General features: G+C 43.7%; 1 protein-coding gene across 4 annotated transcripts in view; it reads right to left on the minus strand.

Moving 5' to 3' along the window:
• greb1l (GREB1 like retinoic acid receptor coactivator) overlaps positions 1–16,942 on the minus strand; it is a 60,855-nt gene that overhangs the window by 33,587 nt on the left and 10,326 nt on the right. Inside the window, exon 1 of one of the 4 annotated variants that reach the window (XM_064346918.1) lies at positions 10,972–11,788. The exons of 2 other annotated variants lie outside the window; for them this stretch is intronic. The gene's annotated coding sequence lies outside the window, so the exon portion shown is untranslated. Of the gene's footprint in view, positions 1–451; positions 1,805–10,971; positions 11,789–16,942 lie in introns of those variants that run through there. One more of the 4 variants, XM_064346917.1, reaches the window with a different exon arrangement.

The following is a 16,942-nucleotide window of genomic DNA, read 5'->3' on the forward strand; positions in this document are numbered from 1 at the left end:
AGTTAGAGCATTACAGGCCAACGCTCATCGTACCTCACCAAAAACATCCGCAAACACAAAATTGACCCACGCGGGCCCAATTCTGGCACCCTGTCCCCCGCGCCGGACCACTCCGGCGGAGGGCCCTGCAGACGCCGCAGTCCACCGCCAGCAGCCGCCGCACCGCAGCGCAGGGAAACGCAACGGCCGGTCGTTTCAAAGCCTCCGTGGGGTAAAAGCAAGGCAGCAATGAACCTCGGCTAGTTGTGCGCGAGAGGGAGCAGACAGTGGGAACTGGATTACCGGGGGAGGGGAAGAGAAGGCCAAAGCGGTGGCTCTCCTGCGAAAGAGGCGTTAAAAGCCCAGCTCATTAACACCACCAAGGACGTTTATAAGACTAACAATACGGTCTTATAAACCTTGACACCAGAGAAGAAACAGAACCCAGGAGACTGATTCCCCAAGCCCTTACCTGCCATCTGATCCACTGAGGTTCCTGAGGTTCCTCCTAAGTATTCTCAGAAGACAACCTTGTACTCCACACCCAGCAGAGAGAGAAAATTACACTCAAGCCCTGTGTTTCATTGTAGTCATTAGGTCCACCTAAGATGAGGCCGGGGGGAAAATATCCAAGCAGAAACAGGCTTTGGTTTAACGCAAGATGCCTCACATGGCCTTTGGTGAATCGGCCACCGGTTCCTGTGTGATACTCCTCAGTTCTGACATCAAGCTCTTGTCCCCTGCTCAAAAGCTTAAAAATCTGCAATCTCTCTCTTTCTCTCTCTCTCTCTCTCAAACACACACACACAAACACACAAACACACCCTTCCCCCAGTCCCACCCCTCCTGATTCTGCCATTTGCTCTGAAGGGGGTGGGGGTGGAAGAGGGGGTAGGGGTGGGAGCACACATGGGCTCATCCATCGTGGCCCCGCTGACCCCCCGTGGTGGCAGATGCGCTTATAGGGCCGCCCTGCTGCAGAGGCTTCAATGTGGCCGCATACGAACCGGGAACCGTGGACTATGACCGCGTCAGTGACACCAAACAGGGTCCATAAACCAAAATACAATAAAAAATCTCCCACCCCATCTCTGTCTCTCTGTCCCTCTCTCTCTCTGTCTCTCTCTCTCTCTCTCTCTCTTTTATTGGGGCCAGTTTAAAGGACAGGCAGCCTTTGAGTATGCAGGGTCAAAGCTTATACCTCATGTCCCAGTGCAGGTCCAAGATTGGGCTGCTCCACAGGGTGTGCATTACAGACACTACTCACGCTGCTGGAATACTTGTCCAGTGGTGGGAATGCTGGCTTAATAAAGGACTCGGATGAAAAAAAAAAATTCCCTGTTCATTTTTTTAAAACTCTGGATACACAGGCCAACGTACCTTTTGTGTAAATTATGTGATTTCCCTATCCTTTTACACCGACGACTAACGCGGTGACCAATCTATGACCTCTCACTCACTTAGGAACCATTTATTGGGGGTGGGAGGGGGCTTCCCATTCAAACAGCAAATATCATTCTCAATCTGGTTGCTTAAACAGCTTGAGAACAATGTTCTGCAAATGCTATCACAGGGTCTTCAGAACACTAAAGGAACACGAAGCACTAGAGATGAGATGCAAACAGCCTCCCTCCAAAATGACAATAAATAAGGGCTTGGGCACAACTTTCAGCAGGAAAGGGGGGCCATTTTGCTCGGCAGACTGGTTACTGAAGCAACCTAGATGCTGTTTTGACTAGGTGAACGCCAGCCTTTGTTCATTATATAAGGCGACCTTGGGGAGGGAGGAATGATTTTACACAGGAAGTGAATGAATGAACAAATGAACGAATGAATAAATGAATGCAGAAGGCACAGTCTTGGATTTCAAGCTCCTGAAGAAGCTGTCTTGATTTCATCAACTGGCAGAATGATTGCACATTCACATGCTAACACAAAAATATACGCTACACTTAGAAAACAACAGAGCATCACAAAACCAAAGAAAAAAGCAAATGAAAATAAAAAAATGATAAAGAAACCAGAGAAAAATACAAAAGTTCTTAAAAACAACAGTGTTGGTGTTTTTGTGGATTATTATAATTTTTTTAACTAAAAGGGCTTCAATTTACCAGTACCCAGAGTAACACCCAAAGCCAAAGTCTCTCCCTGTATGTTGAAAGATCACATGACGGGAAAGGCCCTCAAAAACAGAAGTGGAGTAAACCAAGGGCTTGTTGAGTAAACAGCAGAAGGTTAGAATCAACCTTAAGGAACACCAGCATGGCTGCAAGCTTCTTCTAATTACTGCTACAGCTCTACAGAAACACACTGCTTCAGCAACCGGGATTTTCCTTCTCATTAGTGGGATCAAATGAGGGCTAATCCCGCCCGGGCGGCTCTAAACCTATGCCCCAGATAGCATGGATAGCTGATCGTAGGGAAAAGGGCTACCTGAGTGTAGTATAACAAACGTGCGGTTTCAAAGCATGAGACGTGACCTTGCATGAAAGGACAACAGTAAGCTTATTGAGCCGTTTTACAAAATAAGATGGAAACATTAAAACAGATGGGTGCTCCATCAATTATGAAAATGAAACTGACATTAAAATCTCAAATAGGTAAAAGGCTCTACTGCAGCCCAAGAGTAAGCACAGCACAAGGGAAAGTAATGCTGTGTGGATGCCTACTATTCAAGCATTTGCTAAACAAAAGTCCTTACAGTACATAGAGAACATCTTATGTAGTCCAGTCTATAACATATTACCTAGTTCTCGGGATTCAAACATGGAAGCCCACTAGTTTTCATTCCAGTTCCCTGACTCAGAGCATAAGACCAAAGGAAACAGAAGCTTTGGCCTGATGATGAACAGAAGAGTTTGTCTAAACATTACTCATGAGTCCCATCCCTCTTTTTCCCCTTCTTTAACTGCATGGAGAATGTTTCCCTGGAGAAAGCCTTTCCATTTACTGCTAGAGAATGTCACGACATAACCCGACTCCTCGTTCTGTCCAACTCCGCCCTGGCTTTCAATACCAAGGACACAAATGTGACCAAATTTAACAAATGAAATCAATAGTTTAATTGACAAAAACACATGAACAGATAGCCTTGATGGAAAAAGAAAATAAATTGCATCTTTGGTTCTTCTCAGGCCACATGCAGTAAATTATTTATTTATTTTTTTAAATTTCTAACAGATGCAGGTGGACATTTGGGGCTAAACCTTTATCGCACTTTATCGCACTGATGAAGGCTTGGCTGACTGCAATAAAAATAAACTGCTGAAACTAGAACAAAATAGAAAGGTTAGCACTGACTGCTTTGTTCTATATTAACAATACAATTCAGAGTTCAGGCTTCTCTTTCTTTCGTCATTGACAAATACAGAAATGAACACAAATGCACCATGTACCGAGCTAGCAGTGTTTTCTGACAAAATCTGGTTCAGAATATATGACTATATTGGCAGAGAGAACAAAGCACAGGCATCTTGTGACCTAGCGCAACCCTGTAGTCATTTTTGGGAACCCGCGGTCTCCAGAGACACTGGAATGCAGGTTTGATTTCTGAGCCCTCCTCCTTTTTGGAGATTGTTTCCTTGAATGGCGCTCCAGCGCTTTGCATCAGTGAGTAGAAGCCTGTTTATCTCACAGGACACAATAAACACACGGGGTCAGGGCTGTAAAGCTGCGCTCTTGTTTTTACAGCACGCCCACCTACCCCACTTCTTAGCGTATCTGCTAAAGCTCACATCGATTCAGCCCACGGCCACAATTTATCAAAACTTCAAACTGTAGCAGTAGTGTTTGAGTAATGCTAACGTACTCTGAAAATAGCATAGAGCATTTGTGATCAGCAGGCATGGTGGGTGCTTTAGACTAGTACAATTGTATTGTTCAAGATGTAAATATGAATAGGACTTAGTGGGAGATGTGGAATTTTCCAGAACTTTCCAGAGAGAACTGAGCACTCCTGGATTTGGAGCTACAACAGAGGTTTTCCAATTATTCAGAATTAACCACTGCAATAATTCTGCAGAGGCATAATGTTCATACAAAATGCTTAATGTGGAAAAAGAAAGCCTAAAAGCAAAGCTGGCCATAAATGTGTCCCACATGACACCTTTTAATCTCATTCTGAAGATCTGCTTTTGACAAATGAGCATCAGGTGAATGAGGGGAGTATACGAGGAGCGGGGGAGGGAGGGGGTGCTAAAACACACGCCGAGGCACCTCCCTCGCTCGGCCAAGTTGCTGCTCCTGCGTGTTGACTCTGACCTCCCTGCGAGAGGCTCCCGCAGGAAGCGCGCTCGGCGAGGCCCCGCTCAGACCGCCCGCCGGGCCCCCGAAGTGCGAAAAGGCAGCGGCGCGGCTCGCTCAGGCGTCACGCACCCGGCCACGCAAACAAAAGGCCGCATTCCCCCTGAATGCCATCACTGACATCGGCAGCAGAGCAGAGACACAGCCGGGGGGGTGGGGGGGATCCCGGCCTGGGGGCAGATTAGTCCCAGGACTATTGGGGGAGGTGGAGGAGGCAGGGGGTGGGGCTTACGCAGAGACAAAAGGAGCATTTGGGCAGATGAAGAAGTCATCATCATTAAGCCACTGGGGGGTTTACTGTCCAGTTATAAAAAACTCTTTTTAAAACCAAGGAGAGAGGATTTCAAAGGGGGTCGGGGCTCCAAGGCAGGCGCTGGGGCTGCCTGGGGATTGCGGGGCCAATCCATTAGGGGCCAGTCGGCCTTTGTGTGCAAACAGGGCTGAGGGGAGCACTGACCTTGCCACATACGCCACCGATGGGGATGGGTTTAAGGGCAAGGTATTTAACCTTAAACCAAATCCTGTCCTTAGACAAAGGTCAGGATAATCTATTAACAACGGCCCCTGGACAGCCCCTCATTAGAAACTTCCCAAACTCAATAAAGAGGAATGAAAATGTTAACCCTTAGAAAGCGTCTGATAAACTCACTAAACAGGAAAACTTTTAGGCTCTTTAATCACGTCCAGAGGGAATGGAATGGATATAGTTAGTATAAAGTTTATCATGATCAAAACACCATAAACACCAAACTGTTAAACTGTCAAATTTGGACATTAACTATTGAGACAGTGGCTTGAACTTGAATGAAGGGCAGTGACAACTTTCTTTCTATTGACTGCGGATAAGAAAGCAAGATGATTTACAGGTTTTCTTATAGAAAGAGAACAGGACAGACCATTTAAATGCCCATCACAAATAATGAACATTTTCTGAGGTAAAAATCAAAATCAAAAGTATTGTCACTGGAATTAAACTTATGAATATAAACAAGAGCTCACTCATTTTCAGAGTCTGCACTGTGGAGTTTCATGCAAATGTATTTCCAGAATTTAAAAAAACATTCTAATTCAATGAAAAGCAATTACAGTTAAAGAATTGGATGGGTTATTGCACCACAGAACGTTCTTCAGTGAACTGTCATCAGCGAAGAAAATATGGCCTGTTGAAACAAGGGGCTCATTATTCCTGCTTAGTGCATTAAGAACAGTTAAGAGTGGTCAGCAGTCTGGACTGCTGTCTACCACTGCTGATTCAGCAAGATGAGCCACTGAATTTGAAAACAGATGGTAACCAATCCACCCCCACACCCAGTACTCACACACAGTAGTGCCACACACACGCACACACACACATGCAAACACACGCACACAAACACACGTGTGCGCACACACACACAAGCACACTCACACATACACAACATTACACACAGTACCCACAAAAAAAGACACATGCACTTACATAAACACACACACATTTGCATACATTATTACACACACACACACACACACACACACACACACAATACTGTACAGACTGTACCCCAAAACACAGGTGTCATAAGGTGCCCCTTCCACCAGCTGGCCTCTGAGTCAGTATGTGATTACAGTCATTGTACAGTCGTTTCTGCCCACTCCTCCCTGGGATGGACTAACCCGTGGCCATCTGGGCTACGGCGGGCCAGTGAGGTCATTGTGACCTTGCTAACTCCTCCGGTCGGTGTAATATTACCGAGCTAGGGGACACACAGAGGAGCCGCTGAATCTTTACCTAGCGCCAGCCGTGAGGTAGCTAATGCAGCAACACTCAAGGTAAGAGCTCTTGAATAGCAAGCATCCATGGACATCCACGAACACCAAATGCTAAAGCACATCCATTTCATTCTCTGGCTGCTTCAGGCAATAATTATATGTCACATATCACGATATTTTACAACCACTGCCCCTCATTTAAAATTAAAATTTATATAGTAGTTCATAATTTCCTTTTTTAACCCAAATTTATTTCAGATGCATTTTTCCTGTACTGACAGCAACGCCTTTGACTACTCAACAGAGAGAAGAAATTAAATTCAGCATGAGGACCTTTCAAAATCTTGCGTTTCTATGACAACACCCTTTGACAACATTCAGGCAGATCTCATTAATTCTTTTAAGCAAGCACAAATCATTTTCACTTCTAACAGTCCTCAAGATCACCAAATCACAGTGGGATTTCAGACTATATGACACAAGATGTAATTTGTGAATTCTGGATAGACATTTGTCTTTGTGGAGATAGAAGACCTCCTAATCTTGGGGCAGCTTATGACCCAACGAATCTTGTACCGTGGATGCATCTGGGTTTTTCCGTTTTCTGGAAACTTAGGTACAGCAGGGTACCCCTCTTATGTTGTAGTGAGAATCACTATTAAAGTGTAGTGAGTTACTACTAAGGTGTAGTGAGAGTTACTACTAAGGTGTAGTAAAGGGAAGTAGAGCAGTATCCAGCTGCTCATTGCTTCAGTCTCTGCTCTGACCCCCCCCCCCCCCTCCCCCCCCCATTTATTGGTCTGTTCCACCCTCTATCTGAGAGTGGACTTGGCCGAGGCAGGGGGGTGGATGGTCTTCTTTAAATGGCCCTTTAGACAGGCATATTTGTTACAGGGTGTAAAAGGGCAGTTTTAAAGCCGTGTTTAATGTTGGTCCTGTATTATCAGGACACTGCGTCTTATCAGGCGATGGGGGAAGGGGGTCAGCCAGGGGTCAATACCAGAATTGGGAATTTGAATTTGTGCGATTTTGGAGTGGGTGTGTGAGCTGGTCTGCAGGGCTACTGATGGATTAAAAAAGCAATTCCTTTGGAAATGCACCCAGTAGTTACACAGGTACACTATCATCCTGAGCTTTCTCCAGAGGATGTTTTCCTGACTTTCATCAATCGCCCTTCCTTGCTCAGAGCAGTGGGTAGTTCTTACGATGATCCTACAGTGTTACAGTACAGCCACCCACCTCTACCCCCTTCCCCCAATGGCTCCTGATTTCCTTAAAAGGACCCTTCAATAGAACTGGCGCGTCAACAATGAGGGTCCCTTGAGCCTCAAGCCAGGGATCTCCTTTCCCAACCCCCGCTTCCTGTGAGGGTGAGCCTACACATCCATCATCCCCCTCTTCCTGACTACGAATGCTGTGGTCACACACTGCCAATGGACGAGGGGGGGGGAAGTGTTCATTCTGATTGATAAGGGCCCGTCGCCCCGGGTTACAAAGCCAGTACCTTTTAATCCCATTCCGTCTCACCACAGCAGTGGCCATCCTGGCCTTGCAGACACACTGCCATTGTCTTTATGGGAACAACAGATCTGCACTGCTTTTGTTAAGTGCTAAGCAATTTACGCCAACAGGGATTCTGCTATCACATTTAGTGTACTGCACAATAATATCATAAATAATACAGCATAAAATATCACAGTGAGCTCATTCAGGGAAGCCACATAGACAATATATCATCCTAAGTCTCATCCATGAGTTTATGAGTCTCTGTTCTTAATCTTAAGAACCATATATTCTACTATGCTGAAACCTACACAACAAGGGTCATGCAATAAAAATAAAATAAATATTTTTGAAAATATTTTGATTACAACATGTTGTATTACTTCAAAAATTAAAATACTTCAGTTTCTTTTTCTGCTGGGTCTCAGGAATATATGACATATAGCCTACTTATAGTAACTGGAGAGTTTTTACTGGGTTTTAAAGGGATAGTTCATCCGTACTTTTTTCTGTTTAGTATACTTTTTGAATTGGGCCAGACAGTTTTTTATGTGAAAGTTATTTCACAAAAGTTTATTCGAAAGTCAACGTGCCTTCCACATGACTTGAATATTGGCAGTGACACAGAAATGCTGTGTGTTAGGGCTAACCTATAAACAAAACACAAAAGGATGTCACGCCTTTGGAAGGTGTCGACAACCAACCAAATCCAGAACAGGGATTTGGCTCTCTCCCTTACAAAAGTGGGTAATCGCTGTGAAAAAAATCATAATTTGAAAGTGGGGTTTAAATAATATTGACCTACTCATTGAAAAACTATTTTAAATATATGCTTATATTTATCTTCCTGGGAAGTTAACACAGACGTTTCTGACTGCACCAGGTATTTGTGTTAAAATAGAAGTTGAAGACAAAAAAGAAAAGATAGCTGAATGGATCTTTACCTTCTAAAGCAGCGACACCCATCGAGATGCCTTTCTGCACATTCATGCAGTCTTTCCACCGCAAAACCAAGAGCCTGACCCTCACTGAGATCTGCCCTAAAACCCTGCCCTTCCCAGGTAAATATCTGGCGTGGTATTATTATCAAAGCTGCATGCTGGGAGAATTGTTGTTCCCTGTGACCAGGAGACTAAACAGGAAGCTGGAATATCTGGTTCTCAACTTTGTTGGAATCCTAGGATGGAGCGGAAACAGACACAAGTTCCAAACCTGTAGAAACCTTTGATCTGCGTGTTTAACACCAGCTCCAGATGGGGAAATCTGTTTCAAAATTTCCTTTTCACATTTCACTTACAAAGGAATTTTACATCACAAAAAGAAGAAAGTGAGAGACATTTCCAGAGAAGGAGAGCTACGCACTCTACTTTAGTTTAAGTCACAGGCTCTGGATAAGTGAGAAATCCAGTAGACTAAAGAGAACTACACAGGCTTACTCCCCAAATTAGTTATTCATTACTGTGGCAATCAAAGGCACTGGGGTAAGTGACTGAACATTTCACTCGAGACATTTTTTAAAGTTGATTTTGTCAACTTGGTCGTCCAGGCTGGAGAAGTCGATGTGCTTGTAAGCCACCAGTTATTTAATTAATGATTAACAACCAGTCTATGGCCAAAGAGATTGACAACATCAATTGAAAGTCTAAAAGACTTGAATTAGTTACAGGGTTATAAAACTAGTATCGTTTACACTTTTTTCAAACAGATCTCTACATTTTGCATATCATTAGTGTCACACAAAAAGCTTCCATCTCAAAAAATGGAACAGGAACAACAACAAAAAAATCTTATTTTAAAAACTTACTGGATGAACTCTCATACTGTCCATGCTGCTTGTACAATGTCAACAATATGCAATACTATGCAGGCCCATCAAACATTAAAAATTTTTTTTTTTTTTTTACACAGAGTAAACAAATGTTACAGCACAACCAGGTGATAAGCTATTCTCAATAAATACACATAATCACAGGGCTGACGTACTGGAAAAACCCATTCCAGTAGGTCAACAGCTATTGAATTTAAGCATGTTGAATTTTTATTATCTTTTATCCACGGGCAGTGCACTGTTGATACAGGGCCACAGAACACGTAAATCCATTTAACATCTATAGAATTCCTGACAAGAAGCAAATGTGTTTTGCTTTTTTAATGAACTGGAAAGCAACCTTGAAGCATCATCTCACACACAAGTTGAATAATCTAATGTGGAAGTTTTCACATACAGCACAAAGGAAGTAGTTTACAGATGTGAGCTAGGGAGTGTCTACCAGAATAACATTTTATAGCCCCAGTAAAACAAACCACAGGCATGAAGCGAGCGTCCTGAACTTTTGCGCTATTGGACTTGAACGAGCGTGCCTCCCAGTGAATGTACTGAAGCTTCTGTACACGTTCTTTCTGCAGCTGACATCTTGTTGAAATCTCCCACCAACTGATACCAACAATTAACACAATAAAATAACGTCCATCTCTGTTATACTCATCCGCAAGCTGCTCATGGCAGGCATGATTTTTAAGGTATGACTGTGCTTTCATTACATGCGCTCTATTAGCACCACCACCCACTGTTTAGGAGACCCTGTATGGTTTGCTTTGAGATTTGTTTCCAACTAAATTCTGCACTGATTATAGTTATGCTACTAGCCAACTGCTGTTTATAAATTATGAGGCCTTGGAAGTCTGGCGCTACACTAACCTTGATCTACTGGATACAGAGTCCACAAGATGCTTTAGTGTGCAATAAGAGTAGGAACAGACCATGATAACACTTCAATAACATTTTAGAAATGTTGTCACAACGTTATCAGCTTGTGGCTAGGTGTACAGCAGCAAAATGATCCAACCAGAGGAGACAATGATAAAGATACACTGTTCAGCAACAGAACGAAGTTTTATTTCTGAATATTAGACTTGAGTATAACTATAAGGCTAGTTTATCATTGCTCACAAATATCAAGTACTGTTTTGAATGTCAAACTGTTCCCACGAGAAACCAGAAACACAAATTTTAAGAAAATGAAGATCTCCCCTGCCTCATACTGCTCGGCTTATGTTGATTCACAGGCAGGTGGAGACAATCAAGCAATTAGGCAATCAGGCAACTACCTCCACCTACACTACCCAGACCAGCAGAGGCAGGGGACGTAACAGTATAAACTAGGATCTTGTCACGCACATTCAAAAACCATTATTGAGCAACAAGGATAAAGTCAGAATTATGAAAATCAAACATTACAAGAATTAAAAAATGTTCACTCTCATACAGAACTATTTTTTCTAAATTATCATATTAATCAGTGTGTTGATTAAAATACACATTTTAAATTTGAGCATTTTCGCAGAAATTTGCTTGAACAGATTGCAGAGTTTGTAGTTAACACCACTGTCCCTGCTGTCGACTACATAGAATTTACTCAGAATGAATGACGTTCTCACCAAGTAAATGTGTCCGTGTAGCCTTGCAACACAGACCCAAGTCCTCTGCCTCAGAATTGGAAGGATGCTGAGCGGTTGGAAATGCGCAAAAACTAAACCACAGATCACATAGTACTATGTTCTAAGTTCTTCAGAGGATCAGGCCTGATCTGTAAGGCTTGTTCTGTACTGAATGAGTCCTGGTTCAATCAGCTGTGTGAGTGGCTGAATATCCCCCAGGCAGTGGAGTACTGAACAAAACTACCACAAAGCACAGGCTGTGCTGTGTCATGTCAGTGCCGTGATTTTTGGCTGCATGTCATGTTCCTCCTGTGTGTGTGTGTGTGTGTGTGTGTGTGTGTGTGCAAGCGTGAATGATAAACAGAAAAAGAAAATGTGTGTATGTGTGCGTGTGTGTCCGTGTGTGTGTGTGTGCGCAAGAAAAAAATAGACACACCGAGAGTGGGACAGAGACGGACTGTATATGTATGTGTGTAAGAGTGTTTCAAGAGAGATAGTGTATATGTGTGCATGTGTGATAAATAGGTAAAGAAAATGTTAGCGCGTAAGAGAGTAGAAACAGAGAGACTGGGTTTTTCTGTGCATACATGTGTGTGTGTAAATGAGACAAAGAGAGTGTGTATGTGTGTGCGTGAGGGGGAGAGAGAGAGAGAGAGAGAGAACAGGAATGTGTCTCAGGGAGAATGAGCGGACAGCCCTGGGCGTGACCTCTCTTGGCGGGAGTGAGCAATGTTGGCGGCGCGGAGGGTCTGGTCACAGTGACCTTGCACAGGCCGTTACAGCCCGGGGCAGCCCACATCCAGAGCAGCCCTCCAGCCCTGGTCCTGGCAGAGCAGCGCAACACTGACCTTGGTCTGCAGCGCGGACTGAGCCAGCGCAGCCCCACGCCGGCCGCGCTAACTCCGCCGCCACGTTGGGAGAGCGTTCCAATGCCGGCTGGGACGACACTAGGGCCGGGTTTACAGCACGTCAGATGACGTAATAACTGGCGAATGACGACAAGTACATCCCAAAATAAAGTCTACGCAAAACCATGTTCAATACCATATAACAGAAGTCAAACGAGCACTCTCAGTCTCAAGTCCACTGGAAGTGTAAGCACTGCATACTGTACATGATTCATAAAACAGCTTAGGAGGCCACAGGCATCCAACACTGTTTGCTATTACCTTATAGTACATGTTACAAAGTCTGAATGTCAGCCCAGGCTAATGATTTCCAGGATATTTAAGAAGAAAAACAACAACAAAAAAACTGAACAAGGGAAACAGCATAATCGCATCACGTACCCAAAATAAATAATCACTGGAAGGCCACGTCACCCAGGAGTCTTCATAAATTGATTTGTTGCCATAAGTAGTAGGAGAAATCAACCATTACATGGCAGAGAACACAGATAGCTTTGTACTGAAGCCTGCTCTTAGCCTCAAGCGAGCTGATTAAAATACAAAATGTTTTCTGAACACTGTACTTTTCATTTAAATGACTCCTGTTGCCTTGGTTGAGTAGGCAGGTGACTGGTGTCATTACACAGATCTGAGACTGTTCTCACAACGGTCGCTGCTGCTTTTCGATAGGCTCCTGGGTCCTCCGCCTCAGAATTGAATGAACCACAGACTGACTGCAAATGCACAAAAACTACAAGTTAAGCACACAGTGATGTGTATCCCACGCATGAGTACACGCACGCTAGTCTACGCGGGTCGTTCTGTCCGACGTAGTGGCTCGTTAAAAACACGGCGCGTGAGTGCTTGCACCTTCCTCTGTCCGTGGAGTACACTGTGAAACTGCTACAAAGCAGTGGCTGTGCCCCGTCAAGACCGATCCGTCATTTTTGGCTGTATGTCATGTTCTTCCAGCATGTATTTGCATCTCGGTGCAGAACAATCTGAGCTGATGGGCAGAACAGTGTGTACCGGACCACTTGACAAGGGAAAGAAAATCACAGCTGGAGCTTTGATCATTTCATAACTGCCTGAATTTCAACAGGGAATAATGAGCAGCAAAGTAGTCATTACAACTACTGGCTTATGAACTTGCTGGCTTAGGAAGACACTTTCATCCCAGATACACACTGTGAACGCCTAACAGAAAACATCAATGGTTTACATGAATTTATGTTGTTTGAAGCCTGTGAATTAGTAGAGGATGAAGTCTCAAACAGGGGTTGATATAAAGATGTTACAGCACAGCAGGTACTGTGACTGTGTAAAAATGGTGCTAGCTCAGGAAAAGGTGCTTTTCCAGCATATTGTTGTATTGTACTGAGATGGCTCAACAATAAAGCTAGTGCTAGCTTGCCTGCTAATGGAGGGAAGGACATAGTCCAATGCAAAAAATGACAAAAAGGAAACTCATACTCACATATGCCTAGAGTGTTGTTACAAACTAGCCAGCTAATGTTAATATCTTTATCCATTCAGTAAGAAATGCAGTATTAGTGCTAGGAACAATTATGTTCCAGGTTTGACCAGCTAATGTTAACATTTAGCTGATGTAGTAAAATTCATTACATTGTAGCTGATCTAACCCTCAGAACATTGAAAGTTGAGGATAATTTTGATGGACAAAATTGACCATAGTCCCTTATATGCATGTGTTGTTACTTAAATATCATGATTGTAATATCAACAAATATACCTTCACTCATTTCCAAAAGATTTAAAATAAACATTTTAGCAATTTTGTCATGTTCAGAAAAGTCTTTCTTTTAGTTTGGCATTGTAATGCGCTACACTCCCAAAAAGAGTTGAATAAAGATTTTTTAATGAACTCTGGAAGCTTGAAGCAAGGTAAAGTCTGAAATGGCTGTGTACACTGTCTTTCAAGATAGGAACCCTTTTACATCATGTGATCTGGGTGGGGGTATTATTTTCTACAGATTGTAAAAATACAAGACCATTATTTTTGGATTAATGTTTCCTTTTGAGTAAGTGGAACAAATCCAAAACATTCTCTGAAATTTGTTTTACAAAGATTTACGAACACTCAACTGCTGAAGACATTAGCTAATAATAACACAGTTGCTTACTCCATTGACCTTTCCCCCCTGCTGGTTACTGTAGCTGACAAACAGTAGCTAGCTAGCCATGCTATGCTCATGCTGTGGAATGGACACTACATGACTTTGTAGTCATCAAATAAATGGCAATGGGATCAAAGAGTAATCATATGTAAAAATCTGCGCCCGCAAATTAAAGTTCAGCTCAGGTTGTAACTTGTAAACAGGTGTCAAAGGGTACATTTTCAGGTGAGTTGTTAAAACACACAGCTAGTCAACTACAGGACTCCAATAGCTAACTGAAAAGGGCCTGACCGAGCCACTCACAACCCCAGCCTCAGCTCCAGTTGGGCTAGATGATTTAAGATAAGACCAAATAAGACCAGTTTGCCTACTTAGGAACAAGATGTCTGCCTTGATCTTAGATCTCCCCCCACCTTCTCCCTGGAAGAGAGCAGATTCCTGCGTCGGCCTACAGCGTCCTAAGCCACGCGTCGACGCGGGAGATAACCTGCGGCAGGGCAGGATAAGCATCCGTCACCGCCACGCTCTGGACCCACTGTGACCTGCCAGGAAGACGGTAGCCTGGGGTTTGGAATGAAACTTGCAGGCTTCTTGGATGAGTGTAGGCCACAGGCTCCCCCCACATCAGCCCTGGACTTTCAGGTTTGGCTTGGGTGAGCGCCACACACCCGTGAGTCGCATGCATCACAAAGGCGCTGTCAATTTCACAGTCACAGCACACAGCAAGGGGCATTCACCTTGTGGGCATCCTGTAATCACTCAGCTTTGTACAAGCCCACCCCATCCTGTCACAGAATCAGCCAATAAGCTAATGGCTGGCTGTTCCCAAAGCAATGAACCATTTGCCACTGGTGAAAGAAGGATCCGCCCCCACAAAGAAAAGTATGAATGCCTCTATCCTAAAGATTTAACCAACCTGTTTTTCAGGATAAAACAGGTTACATTTTGTTTGCTGAATGTGGTGTGCTCTCATAACTTAGCACAGATCACCATTTGTCCAGAAATGACTAAATTGCCAAACATGATGCTTGCCCGGCATAAGGGACTTCAATGTCCACTGAAATGGGTCTGTTGCCGCTTTCATACAAAAAACACAGAACACTGCCATTACAACTGAACTGGCAATCCAGTGGCTTCTAGCTACGAAGTATGGCAACGGTGATACTGTGCGCTGCATAGGCTATCATTTATTTGGTGTCCTTGCTCCCTTCAGTTTTTTTATTTTAGAACTAACACAGCCTATTGATGGATATCTTACTGAAACAAGTCAAATTCTGCATGTTCAATCCAGCAATGTTACAGCTTTGCTCATACTGTTGAAATGGAACATTTACTAGGTCTTGAGCTGAACCAATCGCCGGAGCAACTGTTCCAGAATGCCGACTCCGGCTACCATTCACACATGACCCCTAAGCAGTAAAGTTCTGGAACACTGCTGCTTAAGGCCGTATGTGTGAAAAGGGCTTTTATGAGAGAGAGAGAGAGTGAGAGAGAGCGAGAGAGAGAGAGACAGAGAGAGAGGGAGAGAGAGTGAGAGAGACAGAGAGAGCGAGAGCGAGAGAGACAATTCTCCTTTAAAATTCATGTCTGAAAAAAAAAATCATAATTTAAAATAAATGCAAACATTAAAATTTCATTTAATTAATTAGCAGTTTATTATTGCATTATTTAAAATATATGAATCAATGTAGCCTATATTTTAGGTATGTTTACCTTACAAACGGCATGCAATTGCATTAAACAATGAAGAAATATAGTACACTTGAGTTTGAGTTTGATAATGAATTTGAATTTGAGAGATAGAGGCTGAGAGGGTCAGTAATCAAAGAGTCAAGTTCACGGCCCGTGTCACCGGTGACTCTCACAAGAATTTATCCTCACGCGAGCCCGCCCCAGCCAAGCCGCTACCCCACAGCACACACCCACTAAAGCTAAGCTTTTCCAAAAATGCTGCTACATCCTGTCCCGGTCAAAGGTCAGGGGTCAATGAGCTCAAGTCAATGTCAGTTGCACACATCTTAATATCATTTGAGTCCACAGGATGAAGCCATTATTTCTCATGTCACACTCTGACTGAAAGAAATTCACCAAATGCTAAATCAATTATTCCTGTCACCGTAGCAGTCTTGCGTTTAGTAGCCTATAACTTCTAAGACTGAATTATATCTTAGCACCCGGACGGAGAAGTGAAACCTGGACTGAAAATATCAACCTGGATTTCAATGCACTTTGTAACAAACGCTGTTCCCCTCTGTGTTCAGACTCAGCAGATTTCAATCCCTTACTTTGGCATTTCCCACTAAAAACTGCCTATATGCAGTAAAGTATTGGTCCATTCATTTCAGTTGTAACAAAGACACAACTGCTGATCTTTAAGAGCTTTGGAAAGGAGGTCTCCCCTCTTGCTAAAGGATCAATGCACACAAAAGGAGAGGGGTCGCTGACCTCTGACATCTCCGTTTAGGAGCGGGCAGGGCTGGGGCAGCCCCCTGTGAAATTAGCTTTAGGGATCTCACTGTGCAGCCGTCATTAAATTTGGCCCCTGCAAACCCCCCCACCCCCACCCACGCATACTGACCCATGCAGGACATGGGTGCCTTTTTAAAAAAAACTTTCGCTTGCTCACCCTCCCCTTTTTTAAAAGCCCTTTGCTTTTCCCAGCCCCTTTCTTCTTTGCTCCCTCTAATCTTCTTTCCCTTCTCTTCCCTTCTACTCTTCCCCTCTCAGACGCATGCATGTGTAACATCACTGGTCTGAGAGCAGTTTTCTCTGCATCTAAACCCAATTCCCCAAGGCACGCAAGTGACACGGACAGGCCTGGGATAAGCTGAGACTGCCCATCAAGAGCAGGAAGAGTAACCACGGATCACAGTTTAAAATGATTCAGTCTAAATTAACCACCCCACCTGCTCACCTTCCCACCTTTCTCTTTCAAAGGAATGATTT

Source organism: Anguilla rostrata, chromosome 8 (genome assembly GCF_018555375.3).
Source record: "Anguilla rostrata isolate EN2019 chromosome 8, ASM1855537v3, whole genome shotgun sequence".
NCBI lineage: Eukaryota > Metazoa > Chordata > Actinopteri > Anguilliformes > Anguillidae > Anguilla > Anguilla rostrata.